Source organism: Scatophagus argus, chromosome 23 (assembly GCF_020382885.2).
Source record: "Scatophagus argus isolate fScaArg1 chromosome 23, fScaArg1.pri, whole genome shotgun sequence".
NCBI lineage: Eukaryota > Metazoa > Chordata > Actinopteri > Scatophagidae > Scatophagus > Scatophagus argus.
In genome coordinates, this window is record NC_058515.1 from 13,116,830 (window position 1) to 13,136,654 (window position 19,825).

General features: G+C 44.1%; 1 protein-coding gene across 2 annotated transcripts in view; it reads right to left on the bottom strand.

Moving 5' to 3' along the window:
• htr2cl1 (5-hydroxytryptamine (serotonin) receptor 2C, G protein-coupled-like 1) overlaps nt 1-19,825 on the bottom strand; it is a 102,235-nt gene that overhangs the window by 42,808 nt on the left and 39,602 nt on the right. For both annotated transcript variants that reach the window (XM_046380591.1, XM_046380590.1), the window contains exon 2: nt 13,510-13,613. The gene's annotated coding sequence lies outside the window, so the exon portion shown is untranslated. The remainder of the gene's footprint in view (nt 1-13,509; nt 13,614-19,825) is intronic.

Sequence of the window (19,825 nt, forward strand, 5' to 3'; positions counted from 1 at the left end):
TATTATTAAAGGAGTATAAGCTATTGTGGCAATTTTTTCCCCCTCTTATTAAAAAGCTAAAACAGCTGCAGAGCTCCACGTTCAGATTCAGGAGAGATCTCATGAATTTTGGCAACATTTAAGCCAATTAAACAGCAGCCATTGAAATATCGAGCCCGTCTCTCATTCCCTGAGCCAGCTGGCATCAGACATCAGCGGCGTGTGTGAACACCAAGAGCCTGAAGTGAAGAAAAGCTTTCATTTGTCACAGGAATTGAAATTTTAAAACCCCAGATTCTGTTTCCATGAGTGTAACAGAGAAAAAAATCTCACCACAAGATCCCTGAAGAAGACCAGCAGTCATTCAATTTTCAGTTCATAATCATTAATATATTTTGTTTCCTTTAATGAACCCAAGATTGAATGTTAAACCATCCAGAACCTCATCTTAATGAAAAAACAATTCATTGTTTAAATACTTTCACTTGAATAAATAATCAGCTTTGTATAACTTTTATCTCTCAGCGTGCTCAGACCAGTGGACTGTTGGGCAGTGACGCTGAGGCAAATATGAATCAGATTCCTGTCTGAACATGTGCAGTGGAGAATTTGGGGGTTTAGACTCAGTTTCAGTGATTTTCTGCTTGCACAAATGCCAGCAGAGCTGTGGCTCACCTGACCAATCAGAGGGGGGGCTTAAAGAGACAGGAGCTAGAAACAGGTGAACAGAAGTACAGTATGAGACATATAATGTGTTTTTGAATCTTACAGCATGCAATCCTAACCTAGTATTAAAAGAATAAATCCCCAAAAATGAGCACAATATGGCCTCTTCGCTGTAAACAAGTGTGGCTGCTGCTCAGGCTTGACTTTTACATGATTAACTGTCCTGTTCACATTCTTGAATATGGACATCAGAGGGAACAGGAGCCACCGCGGCAGAAGCAAGAAACAAATTGTCAGGAAATGAAAGCGTAAACGAGAGTGAGAAATGCAGAGGAAAACAGAGATGAAGGCCGAGAAAAAAAGAATAAGAAGAAGAAGAAAGAAAGGCTGTCAAGGTGCTCTTTGCCCTTGAGTGGGCAGCGACACACTCCTCCATCTCTCCTGCTTTCTCCCTCTTTCAGTCATCCATCTCTCCCCGTGCCTCCCAGTAAATCTGAAGTGGAGGAGAGGAAGTGAAAAGCAGACACTGGAGGGGGGGAGTGACACATCTCGCTCTCTCCTTCTTGCTCTAGATATTTATATCCACCCCCCTCCCAATTCCCTCTTTTTCTTCAACCTCACTCACTTTCATCCTTCACCATCCACCTGCCTCTTATTATGCATCTGCTTTAAACGGAAGATGCCGTGAGGGGACTCAAGGCGCCGCTGCACTGCGTGTACAGTTTTTTGTGAATTTTCAGTTTTTGGGTACTTAAATTGTTGATTAAAACTGCATAAGTTGGAAAGGATAACCCCTCCAATAAAGGGAAGGAAACACAGTTTATTTTCTAGAGACCTTCTTGCCAAAACTGCAGGGAAAATCACTGGTGGTGCCAGCATACAGGAGAAGGAAAGTACATCAGCCTGCTGGAGCCAATCCAGTGCTGACGTTGTGCTGGTGTTTTATCTGAATACCAGTCTGGTACTTTTGCAAAAAAAATCCTAACTTGACAAGCAAATGAACTCGGTAAACCTCGTCCGACTCCCCTCAGACCCTTCCAGTTCATCAGTCGAGCAAACCACAGCAGGAAAACCACACCTGCTCTGTTTGTGAGTTGTTATTGAGGACGTTCAGCTTTCAGACTGTTTTGCACTGAATCGCACACGTCCCTCATAGCTTCAAGTGCAAAAGGACAGACTATTTTTCACGAGGACTCCTTCCCCTGGAGGATACATTTATGACACACACACACACACACAGGTGCTGCGTATCCAAACACATTAGTGTGGAGATCAGGTCTCCAGTGATTGATGCTGACGATTAACAGGTGAGGCGACTGGTGAAAGCTGCACATGCAGACACATTTAACCTCCATTCAGCCAGAACTCCAAAATCCATCGCTGAGTGCTTCTCTCTCTCTCTTCCTCTCTTTGTCTGACTCTTTTCTCCTCTTCTCCACTGAAATCCTGCCCCTTTAACCTCCTCCTCATTGTCTGCACTGTGTTTCTAGGCCAGTCCAATACTGTTCATTATGGTGTCAGGCTTTCCAGTTCAGTCCACTTTTTTCCCCTCAGTGTTATTTATTCTCCATGTGCATTATCTAATTGGCCCTTTCACCTATCTACCTCTGTTTTGAGTTCTCTCTTTCTACCCTTTGTCTTCATCCCCAGAGGTTCTTTTCCCGCCGGTGTGCTTCATTTGACATATCTCTCACATTCCTCACGTTTCCCTTCCCTCCCTCCCTCCCTCTCTTGGATCTTTTCTCTTCAGCTATGCCTTCACTTTATTCAATATTCCTTTTGTTTTTGCTCTTTAAATGTGATATCGCCACGGCTCTGAGAACATCACTGTCATTCAGTCTGTCACCCGCTTGTGTCATCAGTTGAGTCAAAATTTTCCACTTTACTGGTTGAAATTTCTTAACATTTGAATTGGTATAAAAATTCATGGTTCCCAGAAGATGGTCTTTTCCTCTAGTGACATCATATGTTAGCTTCATATGCCATGATGAGATGAGATGAGATGAGATGAGATGAGATGAGACAGGCCTTTATTAGTCCCACAGAAGAGAATGGCAACAGCTATTAGGAAGATTGCCATGAAATGAGGTACAAGCATTCATGTTCCCCTCAGGATTAACTTTAATGACTTGATCATTGATCATTTAAAAGGGGCAAATCCACTGATTTCACACAGTTGAACCACAGATTGTGGGCAGTCCAATTGCATCGTGGGTCTTGATGAGAAAGAAGATTGTGTGGAATAAAAAAAAATCTCTGGTTCAGCTGAACTAATTTTAACTGTCCATCATGACAACGATATGGGAGCGCCGGACTAAATTAAAACTTTTAATTTTGTCCAGCACTTTGGTTTGTGACCTGCATAACTGCTGACAGTCCCCCTCAGCCTCAGCCACGTAGTGTTTACTGCTAGCTGTCTGCATGCTAATGACAGTGATTATGGTGAACAATGCACCTGTTAGCATGCTGATCTGAACTTTTAGCTCAAAGCTCTGCTGTTCCAGAGCTTGTTTACTTCCTTCCTGTCAGCGCAGCACACGTTAATTCTCCTTCACCCTCCACTTGCTTGTTTACATCATCTTCTCTTCTCCTCCCCTCCTCTCTCCATCCTGCCAGCTTTAAACTACCGTGGCCTCTCTCAGTCTCTCCCTCCATCTATCCATCCATCAATTAATGTTTTCCTTCATCCCTCGTTCTCTTAATTTCTTCTTCTTTGGTGCCCACCTCTCCTCAATTCATCAACTCCTTCCCTCCTGGCCTTCTTTTTTTCCTGCATATCCATCACCCCTCTCTCCATTCCTCTCTCTAATTGGCCTCCTGGAGGTCTTCGACTATTAAGACCCCTCCAGACCCCTCTGATTGCCCTTGACTGTGCTCGACCTAAAATCCTCCTGCAGCTCCAACTCCCACTAATCAGGCAGCGAGAAAGATGACCAATGGCTTTGAAGGACCCTCATGCTCAATGTTATTAAGACGCTGAGCTGAGGGCACACACACACACACACACACACAGATGCTCAGCACTGATTCATATACAAACAATGGTGAAGCTATAAATAATAAGATAATGGAAAAATAACACACACAAGCAGAGAAATGGATTGAGACACACACACACAATGAAGAAAAGGACAAACAAACACATAATTAAAAGAGCAGACTGACAAATACACAAGCAGGTGGGTGGAAATCAGGTCGCAAGCTGTAATCAGCAGTGATGGAAAGTCAGAGAGCAGAAAGGAGACGGTAGGAAGAACGAAGGAGATGAGTCACATGGAGCAGCAAACATCCTTATTTAGACTGAACTTTACAGAGATGAAAGAGCAAAGAGATATCGCTTGCTTTGGAAGGTTTTATTTATTTATTTATTTATTTTTTAATCATACAGCTTGTCCAATTCTGAAAAAGTAAACATCAAATATGTTTACCCTGCAGGTATGTAAGTGACCAAAGGTTTGCGGACACCTGCTGTCCAGTTTCTGCCTTTGATCCTGGGACGTCTTTTTCACGGTTTCATGGGTGGGACGTCTGTTTCGACATGAAAGCAGCGCACAGAAATGGTTTTGTGCGTGGAAGAAGTTGCCTGGGCTGCACACAACCCTGAGCTCAACTTCATCCAGCGCCTTTGAGATTCACTTTGGGATGTTTTCTCATGCTCCTCGCATGGTCTAAACTGCCACCAACGGCTGCTCTGTCAGCAAACTTGACGTGATTCCTTTGTTTCTCAGCGCCGCTCCGTGGCATCGCAGTCGATCTGCGTCTTGGCACATTCGGTTTAATTGGCCTTTGCTGGCACGAAACCCACAACAAGATGAGATCCAGCGGGCAAAACACTAACAGCAACTTCATGTCTGAGGCCAGTCTGTCAATGTGCGTGTTTGCCTCCTAGTTTACCTCCATCAGATACAAACAGGAAAACATAAGGATGGATGGTGACGCGCTTCCCTTTCTGTCTGTCCTTCGTAAGTCGCCACAGTCGTCGTCCGTTTGAGAAAGACTGACAAAGTCGGCATCAGTATTGAAAGAATTCCCTCATCCTCTTCCTGTTTCGTCTTTTATGCAGAAAGAGGAGGGGGGTTCAACAGACACGAGTGCAGAAAAAAACACACAGCGAAGTTCTGTTCCTAAATTGGCAGGACGAGAGGAAAAGAGGAGAATGACGGGCGAAAAGAGAGGCCTCAGATCCAGAATTTTAGATGAAGATGATTTGTTTGAAGGGCAAATTTGACTTGACTTCCCTGACATTAAAATTGGACTTCCTGATTGGTCGTAACAGCATGGACAGCACGCTTTCAGGGTGATCGGCCCACATAAATGCTCCTGCGTAAAGGAAAGAGAGAAAATTCACCTCTTTCAGCATATTTATTAATGCTGTCATACACATCAGAGATGTTAAATAGGGGTGGAATAAAGAGCGAGCACGACGGTGATTAAATAACGAGGATAAATCAATTAGGCTTGTGGCAGTTGGTTGTACGCCCCCCTAAGGTGAGTGAACATGGAGCTGGATGATGTGATGAATCACCGCCGCCACGTTTCCTGCAACCCGAGTGAGGTACAAAAAAACCCCCCCAAAAAACCCAAGTTAAACGAGGTAGCTGTTGCTTTTACGGTAAAGAATGTTTGCGCGATAATCACTGCCAGATGTTCAAGAGATGTTACAGGCTGGCTGAATTACTTACATGTGACTTGCTGATGCTTATGATGCTTTACCATATCCACTTTAACTGCTGGTCCTGTATATATGTGGACAAAAGTATTGGGACACCTGACCATCACACCAACAGGGACTTTAATGTCGTCTCGTTCTTTGTTAGCTTTGCAGCTCTAACAGCTTCCACTCTTCTGTGAAGGCTTTCCACAACATGTTGGAGTGTTTCTGTGGGAATTTGTGCCCATTCATGCAGTAGAGCATTTGTGAGGTCACACACTGATGTTGGACCAAAAGGCCTGGCTCACAATCTCCGTTCCAGTTCATCCCAAAGGTGTTGGATGGGGTTGAAGATTTCATTTCACTGGAAGTAAACAACCCCTGTCTGAATACTTTTGTCTCTATGGTGTAGTCCAGTTTTTGTCTTGGTCTCTTCCCAACATTATGAAAGCCCCAATTAGTTTCATGTCTGCGTTTCCGAGTTCTGCATTTGTCTGTGTGTCTCATTTTACCTTCCTGTGTGTCTTGTGTCTGCATTTGAGTCATTTAAACTGAGCCTAACAGCCAACCAAGAGGGTCGATGTTTCATACTTTCAACCTCTGACCTGAAGCTCCCTAAAGAATTAAATCAGGAACAACCCATAACTTAGATGCACTGCATGTTTAATGTGTTTCACAATGCAGCTTTTTTAGTTCACACCCTGCAGTGCTCATTCTGTTCATTATTCTTTTCATTAGAGGGGGGGAATAAAAAGAAATCATCTCCACAGTTGAACAATAAAAACAATAAATGCGGTACAATATTATGTCTTTTTTTTGTTTGTTTGTTTTTTACCCTGAGGGGACAGACTGCAGCGTGCATTCAGATTTGTTTCATTCTGCACTGAAAGATCCAGAAGTCCTCACTTTCAAATGCCAAAAACAAAGGAAACATGTCATCAGAGGAACAACAAAGGGAAAAGCTCTATGAAGTGAGCTGTCCACATCAGATTACACATCAGTGATTCACACACACACACACACACAACATACATGAACACACGCGGCAGAGCTAATTTGTGTGAGAGCCTGCATAGATAAATTCTTGCAAACACAATTATAGAATGCAAACGATTTATGCTTGTGTGAACACGGACAGACCAAATTGTCTTTCTCTCTCTCACACACACACACACACACACACACTCATTTTGTTTCTCTGGCACACACATGCACACAATAACAGCTCTTCTGTACGACCGCCAACCTCAATATCCACAAAACGTGTCTCCAACAGCCAAGAATGTGTCACACAGTCGGACATGAGCAATACCAAATGGTCTCACACACACACAAAGGGCTAGAGGTGACCCCTGTCCATGCAGAACGAGGGAGCAAATTAAGACACAGATAAGAGATGGATGGGGTGATGACCAGCATTGTGTTCTGATGACACGAGCGAGTCACGCGGGGGGACGACGACGCGATAAAACGTTCATGACGGAGCAGTTTTTTGGAGGCATCCATTAGCACCGACGGTGGTCAGTTATGTGCCGTGAGTCCAGCTGTTGCTCAAAACAAACTACTGCACACAAGCACAGCTGAAGCCATTAGCCGGTTAATATTTTGACGATGGCTGAGGTGACTTTTCATGAAAATCAAACAATTCATGGCCGCACATAAACTGCCAGTTTGGTTGAGGGAAGAATCCAAGCCAGAAAATTTGAGGCCTGTTAGAGTAAAATGTGACCAACAGAAGGTTCTGCAGCACAATAAACTCCCCTTTCATTCCTTATGAACCCATTTCTTGTTTTTTCTTTTTGTCTTGGCCTTAATTTCACGCGAGCGTCCGACCGAGATCAGTCAAAGTGCCTAATAAAGTTTTACTTGAACCCTCAAACTCTCTCCTTCTCCTCTTCCTCTCGCCTTGTCTCTAAAGGGCAGCAGCTGACAGAAGTGAGTCTCTGCAGTGAGGAGCATGACAACACTGAAGCCTTCACCTTCACTGTCATGCACACACACACACAGATAAACACACAGCACAGGGTGTGTGTGTGTAGGTGGCACTTGACGGCTGCAGTGACGTGTGAAGTTTTATTGCGTTGAGTCCTGTCACTTGAAGCGCGAGGGGGGGGTGAGATGAGGAGACGCAGGAAGGCAGAGATGAATAACTCCGCAGGCTTGCTGTTGAACGCTGCTCGCTGAAGAGAACGCAGAGAGCTGCTGCTGAAAGCGGAGAACAGAAAGCAGACAATGCAGTCATGTGGCGTCTCCCCCAGACACGCTGATCAACATCAACACTCAGCTGCCGGCGGGTTTCCGTCCACGCGTCCTTATGCATGTTTTCAAACACCGTAAATTCGACACACGCCCAAACTGTGCGCCTACGCAGCAGTGAGTGAGGAGGGACGGGAAGTCAAGGTGTGCACAAAGCTCGTACAAAGTTCCTCACAGGTTTGGACGTACTAACAGCAGCAAAATGTCTTCATGTCTTCAAGTCGAGACTTCGCTCAGAGATGAGATCATAACTAACGACTTATACTTTCTCTTGTTTTTGCTTAAATCAAATTTCACTGTAAGTCTGTCTTATAAATGAGGCCACTTGTTGTCTTCCCAATAATAAGAAAGACGCTAAAATAAACATGAACGTTCTAACATATTCTTAGTGAAAAAGAGCCTCTTGGGTACCTGTGAGCTTGAATTTTTCAGTCTTATCACAAGCCTTGTTTGCTTCAGCTAATGCGAGGCTTATTTTTATGGTGTTTGAATACAAAACTCCCTCTTTGTGGAGGACACAACATCAGAGGAGAAGCTAACAGCGACTGTCAGCGCACGTATTAATTATTTAACTCTTTTAGCTGGAACAATAAAACTCCTCTCCTGTTTGGTTTCTGATTCGCTCGCTGCATTCACAGTTGACATTTCATCCCTGTGCTCCCTCGCAGCGCTGTGGGAGATTCGAGATCCAAAAGCAAACGTTAAAATATTTACATTCCATATTATAGTACAGAATATGCATTATTGTGGAAAAATTATAAAATTTTCACAATTTACAAGTCTGTACAAAATTTACAACCTCGCAAAACAGCATCTATGAGAGTTTTTCTGACCTTGATATGATTCAGAAACTTTGTCCAAATACAGTTTCTTCAGGATTTAGTTTTGTAAACACTGGAGGGTGCACAACGCTCCTGAGCTGCAATGACTCTACAAGGCGTTGTGTCCTCCCCAGTGAGTGTGCTTTTCCTGGAGACTCCTTTGAAGGACAAACACAGAGAGAGACAGGGGAGGAGGGAGACGTGGCCTTAAACAGACACTGTGTTTTCTGAGGTCAGTCCACAAAGCTCTCCTCGTGGCTGCGTTGCTGACCAATGACCTTGGCTGTTTCTGTATGGACTTAAGTCGCCGAAAATGAGTGCACCGACCGCCTTTTCTGGCTCTCTCTCAAACCGCGAGGGTTTCGTGCTCATATTTAACGAGGGCCGTTGAGTGGCTAATTCGTTCAGATCAGTCCGACAGTCAACACAAGAGACCTGTCCGATGCAAATGGCGGGCTGATGCTAAACCCCTTTTATCTCACTATAACGGGCCAGTCTTTCCTCCTTCTCCCCGCTCTGTCACTACCACTGAATTGTTTTGCAACTTGTCCTTTTGTATCATCGCTAAAAAAGACTTTGAGGAGGAGAAGAAAGACAAAAGAGGAGGAGGAGGAGGAGGAGGAGGAGGAGTGCATGTGTTTGTACCTCGAGGGAGCTTTACTCAACCCTCCGACACAAGCCTCCACTCTTTCACAGAAACGTTATTGGAGATTAAATAAAAAAAGATGCACTTTCTCACACACTTTCTCCCTCTCATTGCGTTCACACTTCCTAACCGACACTTTCTCCATGTGCCTCCCTCCATTATAAAAACCACTTAAACTGAGCAGGGCTGACAAAACGCCAGGCCCCCCTGGGGAGGAGCGGCGGAGAGGCTGGAGCGAAGGGGAGGAGGAGAATTTTCGGTCATTTTAATTGCAAAGCTTGTTGGTGGGTTTTTTTTCCGTTGTTAGTGTCTTATTAGCATGTCATTATAGAGCCAGACGGTGTTTGACAGACAGCCTGGAGGCGAGCATTTCCAAAGTAAACGTGCATGTGCATGTCATGCAGGCAGCTGCTGTTAAGATGTTGATGAGCTGTTACGATGCTGAGATGATCTGTCCAGGAGGTTGGTTTTATTTGAACAGTTTGTTTCAGCAGCTTTTACCCCAACATCCTGCATCCATGCAGATAAAGCACATTTCATTCATTAAAGGAGTTTTGGTGCTTTGCTCAGGGGCACATTAACTCTATTTTTATTATATTAACTCATTTTTTACGTAGAGAGAGCTTCTAGTTTGTCCTACTGCAGTCAGATGTTGCAGGACTGACGCCTGTGACCTTGACTTGCAGAAATTTGTCGATGTTGATGGGCTGGATGTTCACTTAGAATAACCACACAATTGGCTGGCAACATGGCTGCCCTCAGAGGGTGTGAGGAGAGTTAATTTGGGTTTGTGCACACCCGGCGAAGGGTGTGGTGATGGGCTGTCAAATGGCGTGTCCCAAAGTTAAAAAACCCATATAGGCTGATTATTGTTGTCATTCAGACGTTTGTGAGGAGCGGGCTGTCGCTGCCTACTTTGAGAGCAACACGTTATTAGCAGAAGAAATGTTTAAAAATCCAAGCTGTCCCGGGTTGCAGGCCTGTCAGGGATGAGTAAGCTAATGTCATGTTCCCCTCACTGAAATTAATGGGAATGAGGGCAGCTTCTGGGCAGCCACGTATACATTTGCGGTAAAGATGGAGAATTTTTCTTGGAGGCAAATAATTGCTGTTGGGCTATTTTTACTTAAAATTCAGGGAAAAGTACAACTGCATGCCAACAAGGGTGAAAATTCCAACAGATACTGAAAATCAGCCGCTTAAAGAGACGTGTCCCACTACTTTTGTCCATATAGAGAATAAAGTCCTTAAGGTAAGTGAGCGATCGCTTCTTGAATGATCCGACATCACTGCACAACAGGGAAGCGTGGGCACTGTTCCAATGCCTTTTACTCCTCTCAGCTCGTGAATGGCCGCCTCTTGTATTCCCACTTGACTCTCAATAGAGCAGACAGCCATATGTGCAAGCCACAGGAAGTCCTCATTAATCACATGTGTCCCAGTGACCTCTGACAAACCTCCGCACGCCTGTGATCATAGCTGACACATGGGCACAGTGGCAGGAACACATCACACAAGTAGGCGCTCGCCAGTACCACAAATGTGGGCATCTGGACGGAGGTCATGGAGGTACAAAATTAAAAACCAGCAACTTCCTTGGACGGTCGAGTCAAAGCCCAGTCATGAAGTAGCTCTGCTTTAGATGCTGCTCTACATGTGTGGGCACAATCTACAGAAAAGGATTGTCTCGAGAGCTGTAAGCCATAATTAAGCTGCGTGTGAAGAGGAGTGAAGTGTCTCCCTGCTCGCTGACTGAATCAGCTTCTTGATTTTCACATCAGCGTCGTCGTTTTGGCACCGTATGGGGCAAAGCAAGCTAATACAGAGAGACAGAGAGAGGGCACCAATGAAAGTACAGCAAGTGGAGGATAAATATAACTTCATTCACACTGGAGAAAGTTTTTCTCACAAAGAACAAAACAGGATATTAGGAAACTCTGTGTTCTCCAGCTTCTGCTACCAAATCCCTGCTGCTAACACATCTGTGGAAAGACAGTTTAATCGCACTGTCAGGTGGACAAGGAAGCTGCCGCGAGGTAAGTCACTGCCTCTCCTGTACCTTCAGATGTCACGAGCTTGAAGTTTTCCCTGTCGACTTCAAAGACGCACCGAGGAAAAGAAAATGAACAGCGTTCGTGTCAAAGTGCTGGGGCAGGAGATGAGACAGGACAGTGTAAGAGGAAAGAAGGTTCAAAGCAGGCCTCTGAAAAGAGGCGTCTGAGGGTTGGTGGTGAAATGTGATAAAAAACGTCTTCTTCGTGGAACAGCAGTCATGACAGCAGAACAGAAACAAAGCAAAATGTAACTGCAACACGCAGTGTGGACATGCAGATTTAGACAAACCTACTGCATGACGCACATGCACCCACAAAGCTGCACACAAACACATCCTGCCTTTCAGTCCTTCCCAGCAACACGTCAGCTGATCACCTTGAGACACAAAAGACAACCTTGAATGGACCCTGAGTGGAGCTCGCTCATGTGCCTGAACATGACAGGAAATCAGGAGTGTCACCAAATTTCACTTATTTTTTTATTGAACACAATCAGATGACTCTTTTTTGTTCTGGCACTGTGCACCCAGAATGCTTAGACTCAAGATCAAAGCCAAGTACATAAACATTAAAAGAAAAATACAAGTACTAAAAAACATAGAGGTATGACTCAGTGTGTCCAACATCCTGGTTACGGCGCTTATCAAATGAATATGAAATAAACCAACTAATTCTTCACTCCCCGCATTCCAAAAAACACATTCGTGCAAAGGCGATGTGTGTCTCCGTCGTGTGTTTGTCCCTCGGGGCGAATCGCCGGCTTGCACGCATTTCTTATCAGATACATTCACACTTCATTATGGCCGATCCCTCCAGCTAAAAACACACATATTTTGATGCCTTCAGCTGCGGTGAAGAAGTAATTAAAGTCAGTGGCTCCACTGCGCCGACAAAACAAATTGATTTTGGCTTTAGGATCAAAGATGCAGCGAACACACCCAAAGTTTCTGGTACATTTTGTATACAGCCAGCAGGGAAGTGACGAGGCGGGATATAAACACATGCTAAGAAATGCTAAGAGAGGCTATCTGACCTTCACGCTCTGGTGGGAGACAAGAGAGGAGGAACGAGGGAGCGAGACATGAAGAAACGAGTGGAAAGGAAAGCTCCTCCAGACCCGAAGCCTGGAGAGACTAATTAACTTGAAAGACGTGACCTTTCTCTTCTCCTCACTGAGAGGGAACATGTGTGTGTGTGTGTGCGTGCATGTGTGTGTGTGTTGAATCAATACAAAGACAAACTGCTCAGAGGCAGATGGACCCAGTACATCATGTCTCATCATCACGTGAGAGTGAGAAAGGTAGCGAGGACGGGAAGGAGCTTTGACATCACTGAGGGAACATGTCTGTCTGTCTGTGTGTCTGTCTGTGTGTGTGTGTGTGTGTGTGTGTGTGTGTGTGTGTGTGTGTGTCAGAGGACAGTTTAAGGACATGTTTCTGGGTCAAGGTTATTTGGTTTTGGGTTAAGTCTGGCGTAAGCTGTGAGTTCAGGCAGATGGAAAAATAAACTGATTTCTTTAAAAATAACAAAAAGGTACAAGACTGCAAACCTTGTGGAAGGACAAAGTATAACCATACAGCTAAATGTTTGTCTAAAAGTCCAAGATAAAAGGCGGGTTAAACACATACAGACCTGAGTCAGCTGTGAGGCTGTTTTCATGCAGTTCGGTTTGTTTGCTGTTGCATTTCGGTTCTGGTTCGGTTCCTTTTCACACCGACTTTTACGCAAACGAACCAAGAGGACTAAACACGAACTTATACACGGCGACAGAGACTTTAATGCTTCTGACTGCTTTACTTAAGTTCTTTGGTGTCACAAAGAGCTCATGAAGAAATAACTGATCTTCACTATGTCATCCAGGGTCGTCCACAGGTATTGGCATGCGAGTGTCAGACGCGTTCACCAGAAAATGTCAGCGAGCACGCCTGGAGAAAACGCAGCGAGACGAATTTAAGTACCAGCAGACGTCACTTTGCCGACCGGCACACGAGCTGAAGAACAAACACACCAAGCTTTTTAATGCAAAGCAGCGTCAAAGCAGTTGGTCGGAAGCCAGCGAGGGGAAACACAGAGACAAGTGTGGAGAGAGGAGGAGGAGGAGGAGGAGGAGTGTGTGAGTGTGTGCTGGGGCAATCCACTTAAATAGACACCATTTGATGCAGTGGGAGGCCGAGAGGAGACAGAGGTGACAAAGACGGAGGAAGAGAGGGGAAACCAGACATCTGCCGGAGGGGGGTGATTAGGGAACATGTGAGTGTACTGTACGTACTGTATGTCTGCCTCATGTGGGAGTTTTCCTGCTCGTGGACAGATGGTCGCACACCACGACCACGGCGAATGCTGATGTTCCAGCTTCCCTCTCCCTGAGCTACTGGGAGCAGGTTTACGCTGCACACTGAGGAACAAACGAAACTAATCTCTGTGTGTTTTACTCACCCTTGCCGAATGCCGATTTGATCTCCATGTGAGAAGAGCTGACCGAGTGTTTTGTTGCATTCACGTGCACGTCGGACAGACTTTCTTGACTCTTGCCTTTTAGTCTGAAAAGAGAAAGAAAAAGCTCTTGAAATTGACTTCATAGGTACCCTTTAGGGCTTAGTTTTCTTCTTCAGTCAACAACATCCATCAGGGCTCCAACAAATGTAATTCCCCCCCAATCAAACCTTCTTCAGTACAGCAACAGCCTCCTGCAGACCGAGGTGATCCATCACAGTACTCACAAAGCCCTCATTTGGTTTGGTCAAAGTGCTGGTTTTAGTGTTACTTCATTATCCCAGAGCTGAATGTTTTCTTATGAGCGCACTTGTTATTTCACACTCCGCTCGCTGTCGGTCACCTGATGCTTAAACTGAAGAAAAACGAAAGTTTCCAAGAGGAAATAATCCATCATAAACTTCATTGTCTCTTGATGCAGAGCATCGCGGTCTGTGTGGTTTATTTTATTTATTTCAAGCCAGATTTAACACTGTAAAGCTGACGTCTTTGAAAAGGGCACAAATCTAAAGGTTAATAATGCTTCTAAACATGATGCTCGTAAATTAAATCTGGTGTTCATATACAGTTTCACAAGTGGCTTGTGGCTTATAAAATTGCCAACAAAGTTTTGCTGGTATTCTTGTCACCAATTTGTTTGCAGTCGGATCATTTGTACCTTCAAATGTCCTAAACTGACAAGATACCAAACAGAAATTTTAAAATCTCTCACTCACACGCTTCACTTAAAACACAGAGAAAAGACCACTTCTGAGTATTTAATGAAGACAAAAGCAACAAAAAGACGCAAGGCCGAGTTGGTCCTTAATCCTGTTTGGGAGTTTGTGCATTCATGTGTGTCCCGTACAGCTGGAAAAGCTCTATATTCATGCTGACTCCTTTTCCAGTTTAATTGTCCAAGGCCAACACTGAAACTGAACAAGTCCAGCAGAGACCCCCACCCACAAGGCAGCCACCTTGGACCTGCATTATTATTACAATAAGCCACCATCACAAGCAGCCAATATAAGGAGAACAAAGGTCGAAGCAGCAGATAGCAAGAATACAAATAAACTGCAGTCACACTGACACATTCAGTACTCGGTAGAGATTTCCAAGTAAACTTTGTAACCTGTTTGCGTGTCTGGGGGTAATAAACACCCTGCTTAACATTCGCACAGCAACATCTCTGGGTAGTGGAAAGTTTACTCCAAACACATATTAATAAAAAGGTTTGTTAATTTGTTGGCTAATACGCTAATTAGATCCCCTGTTGCTGCCAGAGTTGGCACGGCTGTGCTTTTTTGGGGAATGGAACGTGCCGCAAACCAATCAAAAAGTTTGTTTGAAACAATTATAAACAATAAACACTGCGTGTTCTCCGCTGGGCTAAACACAAGCTTTTTCCTCGGTCTTTAAAAAGCTCTAACGCCCTCAGAGTTCTTACATAACACCTCAAAAGGCAACACTCTGATGTAACAGTGTCGAAGGGTGGAAAAGCTCTCAATCTGGAAATGATCTAACCTGATTTAATTTGGGGTTTTTTGCAAATTACTGGGTTATAATTAGTCTCAAGTCGAAACGAAAACGAAAAAGACTTGCTGCAGTGGAGTAAACACCCAGTGTCCTTTGGGAGGGAATAATAGTTTGATTTATAAAGTCTCACAGCATTTAATTATAGAAACCTGAGTTCAGGCAAAGGTCACATTAGATGCATAATAGATAGCCTGCAGTACAGGGCTTTCAGGAAGTTAAAGGAACATACTGGTGTTTTTGCATGTTTTATAAAGAGTTTCACGCTTTTGCAGAGTATGTTCCCAGCTTCTGTTGGTGTCAGACAGTGTGGCACATTTAGGTTTTGTAAAATAACCCGTCTACAGGCTATATTCTTGTGACTAAAGACTGACTGACAGGTAGTGCTTGTATACTTCCTGTACAGAGGCTTTCAGTGAACTTGTGAGGTTCGCCGTGCACTGTACTCGTCATATGGCCGTAAGGGATATTCATCTTAAAGCAGTCACATCTGTTGGGGACAAATTTTCTCTGCATACTAAATGGCTTAAAGAGAAAGTTTTTTTCTTCAATAAAAAAGCCTAAGAGTGGTCAAATTTATTATTTAAACCAGGGGCACTCTGAACCCATAACACTAGAGGGGAATTAAGCCCATCAGTCCATTAAATCCAGATATTTACAGATGTCATACAGATTTTTCTGTGTGTTTCCGCCGCTTTGACATTCATTCTTCTATGAGCAAAATATCATTGTCACGAGTCATCCATTCATACATGATGCTAGCTCAGTGATTTTAGGACTAGAACTCGATCAGTTAGTCAATCAATCAACAGCCTTTTTACCAGTTGTACAGAGCAATGAAGCGCCTGTTTGTGTCCAGCTCAGCCTCTGACTGAACTCAGGGCTCAACAGAACCTCCAGTTCTCCCTGCAGACTCTCTTTCTCCTTTTCTTCTCGTCTCTGTACCTCTCAAATACTAAATTTCACAGCAATCCAATAAATAGTTATTGAGACATTTCATTCTGGACCAAAGTCCAAGATCGACCGACGGATGCTGCCATCCACAGATCCCTGCTGCCAGCGTGGCTAAATACACAAAGCATCTCTGGCTCTAACACAAACTCTACAGCCCTTATCCACCCATCAGTGTTATCCACAGAACAGATTGTGAGGGATATTAAACCATCCAGGCATCGCAGGAGGATGTTTGTGCATAATTACATCTCTAGGTAACACCTCTCTGACAACAGCGGCAATTAAATCAACAATACAGTCATGTTGTGCAGTATAGAGCCACTCATGAGTGCTACAGCCATTCACAACATGCACAACAGAAGTGTTGATCAGAGGAAGAGTGCATCTGTCAAAGCATCACACACACACACAAATATGGCACATGAGGGCATAGTGAAATTTCTGCATATTGCAGCACTGCAGTGGAAGAGAAACTGAGTCGAGGCTGGAGAGGAAACACTGAAGCACAAAAGACAGAGCGAGGACAGAGAGGAATCGCAGTTTGGTCGATTTTGTTACAGAATGCAGCAACATCAGATGGGAAGGAAGATGGATTGTTGCCAAGAGCAGAGAAACTAGAGGAGATGGTGACAAGGCTGAAAAACAGATGGGACTCAAACACACACACGCATGAAATGCACACCTTACTTCACACATACAGGAAATAGGAATACTTTTTCATCATATACTCAATCTCAGTGACTGTGTGTCACAAGCTGTGTGTTTTTTTTTGTTTGTTTTTTTTTTTTTTACAAAGTTACATGAAGAAATAAAGTCTCCATACACAGTGGAGCCAACACACACACACACACACACACAGACACACATAGCACTCATGCAAACACTTGAGTCCCCTTAAGTAGCTTTCTGCTGATTGCATTGCTCTCTCTGCAGGGATTTGCTTCTTGCTAAAGCTGTCATTTAAGACATCAATGCACAATCAATACCATTTCCATTGAGACCAAGTGCAATGCATGCACACACAAAGTGCAGGGAATATTACCTGCTTTATTGGCAATCAATACTGATCCCGGTTAACCCTAAAAAAAATCAGCGTTTCCTGCTGAGGAGCTCAAATATGGCATTAACAAAAATGTTAATTTCACACAATAGTTGTTTGCTCAGCAAAATTAAAAAACATTTAATTCAACAAATCGATGCTGGACATCCCTTTAACATGTTGTAATTTTCATCAAAATGCTTAGCCATGATTTAAACCTCAGTCAACAAAAACAAAAATCAATTTCAACGAGCACCACAAGCCGTCTGAGCATTCCCTGAAATGCTTAGTCATGGTTTAAACAGCCTTGAAGGAAAAGGCGACTAAGCAAAATCACTCCAGTCTCACAACCACATAAATATGAGGCACTTAAAGTAATCTATAGGAAGGGCTTCATTAGCGCTAACGACCTGCCACTTCCTGTGCCAATAAGAGCGATTACATTTATATGGCTTCAGTGTTGGCATGTCTGAGCTGATCTGAAAACAGTCCATCATTGGTCATTCTTCTTGTCCAGTCTGAATAAGGTCCAGTTTGTGTGAGTCACCGCTTGGTGTTAGAGAAGACTCAGCTAAACTGACAGCTTGTTAGGGTGAGGAACAGCTGGTGTTTTTACATGGGAACAATTAAACAATTACAACAATAATACATATTAAGCAAATGTTTTCAGCTGCAAGACGCAACATATAAGCAGAAAGAGTTTGTAGCAAAATGTGATTTTCCACAGTGATTTTGTTTTTTAAAGCTCTTTTGACGAGGTAATCAGCGTCTGCCTCGTCAATCTTTGTGAATACATGACATTAAATACACATTCATCATTCAGGTGTAAAGTTCTCTCAGAAGTTTAAAATCCTAAATCAGTTTCTTCTCCCATGCAGTCGCTCGCACTGTCAGCTCATACAGTCAACAGCAGATCCAAGCGTACAACAAATGCGAACTGTACGGAGAAGAGAAAGAAAGGGTGTATGTATGCGAGCAAATGGAGCAAAATGCTGCCTCATCTTCAGACTATCATTTTTATGACCAACCAAACTGCTGTTAATGTTCCCTCGGGAATCCGTTTCCTTCGTAACAGTCTGGCTTCCAGGAAAAAGTGATTTCAATAAAGACGTGTGTTAATCTGTTTATCGCACAGGATAATGTACGATGAGCCTGGCTTGGCTTCGTAGAGGCTACGCCTTTGACATAAACAATTGCTAAAATATCAATATTAAAGGAACAGTCCACCAAAAATCTACCTGTGGGTTTGCAGCTTGCACTTTTGGAAGCAGCAGTCAAGCTTGGATTCATAAAAACAGGACAAAATGACATCAGAAACTTCTCAAGACCCTGGCAGCATCGTACAGTCATTCATCACTGAGCTGTGCATTCAATACATTCAGCTAACGTCTTGCTGTGTGTGTTAGCAGGAGAGTCCTTTCTTGACATGGAAACAAACATGTAAAACCACAAGTAAGTTTCCAGCACGTCTTCCCTTTGCAGAAAGTGATTTAGAAATGAACGACGCGCTGCTTTCCTTGTCCTGGGACGAACCTCGTTCACTGGCGTAAAAACCGCTTGCTTATTTGCATACTGAGATGTTATCACAGCACAGACAGATAGTGAAGATAATGGGTGCTGATTAATAGCAGGTGTAAATGCAAAGATCCTGGACTGTGATATGTCCACACACAGATGGCCCGTCTCATCTGCTCCTTGAACTGTTTCAAGTTGCGCATGAACCGCTGTGCCTCTTAAAGCTCCGCTGGAAGCTTTGACGTCGTTTTTCATCAAAGTGTTGCAATCTGGTTGCCGCTAAAATGAAGCCTTTTTTGTTTATTGGTTTGTTTTTTCCAAAATCGTTGAGCAGTCATTTGATGTTGACCTTTTGTTCCCTTTCACAATGCGGGAGAGTAACAAGCACGAATGCTTCAGCCAAAGTGTTATTCACTTCATGCATCGAATGCATGCGTGTAGATCTGCAGACCTCTCTCTCTCTCTCTCTCTCTCTCTCTCTCACACACACACACACACACACTTCATTGTTAAGTTTCAGATTGCCATGCAGCACGAGTGTGATGTCAGCCCATTATTCCTCTCTCTTTCTCCTGTCTCCTCTTCCTTCTCCTTCTATCTCTGCGCCTCCTCCTCGCTGCTTTCATCTCCCCCTTCCTTCCTCCAACTCCATTATTTCTCCATTAAAATGCAGGATGACCCGTGTAATTACCTCCAATGACTGGGTCCTAATGAAAAAAAACACACATTGTATTAGTGGCGAGACGCCGTGTGTCTGTGTGTGTGTGTGTGTGTGTGTGTGTGCAGCTGTCTCTGCATGTCAAGCTGCCAGGGCCTTGACCAAAGCAGATAATATTCTCTGTCAGACCTGCCTGTTACACCCTTTTAACCAGCATCTCACTCTCTCTGTGTGTGTGTGTGTGTGTGTGTGTGTGTGTGTGTGTGCGTGTGTGTGTGTGCGCGCCTGCAAGAGCCTTGACCGATGCAGATAATATTCTCTTAGACCCTCGTTCCGCCCTGTTGACCCCGGCTGTGAATGTGATTGTGCCAGAGTGACTTGAATTGCACTCGCGGACACGCATAAATATGGAGTCCAAAGCGCCTTTGCGTGAGCCGGTGGATGACGGAAGAGAAGGCGTTCAAGCATACGACATGTTTGTGCGTGTGCGCGCATGAGTGTGAGAGGAAGAAAAAGGAATGAAGAGGAGAGAGGAAGATTGTGCATGCAAGAGAGGGAGAGGAAAAAGCAGGGAGGTCCTG